Source organism: Benincasa hispida, chromosome 4 (genome assembly GCF_009727055.1).
Source record: "Benincasa hispida cultivar B227 chromosome 4, ASM972705v1, whole genome shotgun sequence".
In the NCBI taxonomy this organism is placed as follows: domain Eukaryota; kingdom Viridiplantae; phylum Streptophyta; class Magnoliopsida; order Cucurbitales; family Cucurbitaceae; genus Benincasa; species Benincasa hispida.
This window is the reverse complement of record NC_052352.1, coordinates 2,307,000-2,309,952: the sequence shown is the minus strand read 5'-3', so window position 1 is coordinate 2,309,952 and position 2,953 is coordinate 2,307,000.

Sequence of the window (2,953 nt, the reverse complement as noted above, 5' to 3'; positions counted from 1 at the left end):
GTTGAATTTAAGTGAGAAACATATGAGTACAATAAACATATGAATACAATAAACTAGGGCATATACCGAAAAGTTCTCCCATTTGTCCTAGTTTACAAACTTTGTAGACTTAGACTCTGTAGGTGACCTTCAAACACTTTAGTCGTGAGGACCTTTGTAAAAAGGATCAACAATGTTTTTCTTAGAAAATATCTGGGTTATTACAACGTCTCCACGATGTACAATCTCTCGGATCAGATGGTATTTGTGCTCAATATACTTGCTGCACTTGTGGCTTTTTGGTTCTATTGACTTTGCAACTGTACCACTATTATCACAATATAAGGTGATAGGCAGATGCATATTTGGAACGACTTCCAAATCTGTCAAGAATTTCCTCAACCATACTGCTTCCTTTGCTGCTTCACAAGCAGCTACGTATTCAGCTTCCATTGTGGAGTCAGCTATACAGGTTTGTTTTACGCTTCTCCAAACTACTGCTCCTCCGTAAGAGTGAACATTGATCCAGATGTAGACTTTTTAGCATCTTTATCGGTTTGAAAATCAGAGTCAGTATATCCAGTAAGGATCAAATCCTTAGTACCATACATGAGCATGTAGTTCCTCGTTCTCTTAAGATACTTGAGGATATTCTTAACGGCAGTCCAATGATCATATCAGGATTGGACTGATACCTACTAACTATCCCTACTGTGTAGCATATGTCAGGTCTAGTACATAACATTGTATACATTAGGCTCCCTACTACGGAAGCATAGGGAATGCGTCTCATCCTCAACCTCTTGAGGTGTCTTTAGACATTGATCCTTTGAAAAATGAATTCCATATCTGTAAGGTAACAGACCTCTTTTGGAATTCTGCATCTTATACCTAGGCAACATTTTGTCTACATAAGTTGCTTGAGACACGGCTAGTGTTTTGTTCTTGCGGTTTCAAATAATCTGAATCCCGAGAACATACTGCACATTTCCCAAATATTTCATTTGGAACTGTGTTGCTAACCATTTCTTGATGTCAGTTAGGTAACCTACTTTATTCCCAATGAGCAGAATATCGTCAACATATAAAACTAAGAACGCTATAGTAGAATTGACGATCTTCTTGTAAATACAAGGCTCGTCAACATTCTGTACAAAGCCATAAGATTTGATCGCAGTATCAAATTTTATATTCCAAGATTTAGAAGCTTGTTTCAATCCATAAATGGATTTTTGAAGTTTACAAACCTTTTGTTCTTGACCCTGTGCAATAATCCCCTCTGGTTGAGCCATATAGATATTCTCCTCAAGGTCGCCATTTAGAAAGGTTGTCTTGACATCCACCTGCCAAATTTCATAGTCATAAAAGGTGGCAATGGATAAGAATATTCTAATCGACTTAAGCATGGAAACGGGAGAGAAAGTTTCTTCATAGTCCACTTTTTCTTTCTAGGTATAACCCTTTGCCACAAGTCGAGCCTTAAAAGTCTGTAATTTACCAGCTTGGTCTCGTTTTCTCTTGTAGATCCACTTACAACCAATTGGTTTTACATCATTTGGTTGATCTACAAGTTTCCAGACAGAATTGAAGTACATAGACTCTATTTCGAGGTCCATGGCTTTGACCCACTGATCACAGTCCACATCTTTTATTACATGTTTATAGTTCGATGGATCCTCTATGCCGTCATCAGGTATGACAACTTGAGTTTCTGTTAAGTCCAATAACGGTTAGGCTGATGAACAACCCTCCCACTACGTCGAGGCATTCTTAACTCTTGAGAAGAATGTGACTGACCAGATGTACTAGTTTTATCTATTACTTTAGTAGATGAACTAGTTCTATCTGTAGCGTTTTTGGAAATTTCATTCAATACTAGTCTACTGCGAGGTTGATGACTTCTTATGTGGTTTTCCTCTAAGAATGTGGCATTTGTCGATACAAATACCTTATTCTCTTGAAGATCGTAAAATAGACCACCTTTTGTTTCTTTTGGATAACCTACAAATAAGCATAATTTTGAATGATGTTCCAAGTTTTTAGGATGTTGCACCAACATGTGTGCCGGGTGTCACGGTCATGCTTGTCCAGGGCCTGTTGCCCATGGCCGCATGCCCGATCCAACCCCCTTCTAGCATACTTTCATATCTTATATTGTATTAGCTTAGTTAACTTGCTTTCTTTACATTTTCATTGTAAGTGACCACTCGCCTTTTTGCATATGCAATGGTGCCAGTTGGCTTTTTGTTCAGAATGCACTATATGGGGATAAGACTAATCATCACTTCCCCATACCCGGAGTAGTACTCTATAAAGCTGTTGTTGTTGCTTATTACTTTCTAGCCTACTACAATATTTCTTTCTTTATTCACACTCACAAAAACTTCTTACGAAAACCTTTTCTCCAAACCCGTTTTCTAAAACTGTTTTCCCTAAAACGGGGGTGGAGGTTGCGAGAGTCACTCGGTGTGCCACCGACAGTCCGTATTCGAGTTGGCTGACTTGTTCATGAGCTGGAACAAGTGCCGCACAATCGCTAAGAGAAGCTTTCGAAAGAGCGATTGTGACAGTTGGTATCAGAGCCAAGTCGGCTCACAGAGGGAAGATAAGTGATCATGTCGGCGACGAAGAACCTGAACAAGTCCCATGTGGATAGGTTAGTAGAGATGGAAGAGCAAATGCTCTACCTGAGAGAGGTCCCGGATAATGTTCGTTTCCTAGAGACTCGGTTACAAGAAGTTGCTGAGAAAGCCGATGGAATTGATGCGGTAGTGGGCCGTCTAGACGGATTACCCGTCATAGAATTAATGATGAGAGTAGAGACCCTCGAGATCAAAACAGCATGGTCCGGCAGCTTTGAACGTGGCGATAGCTCATCGGGCTCTGTTGCCCATATAGAGGAGTGCGTCGAAGAGCTGGACGACTCCCAAAAAGTAAATACTTCAGATGGTAACCGATTTGTCTGAAGACTTTC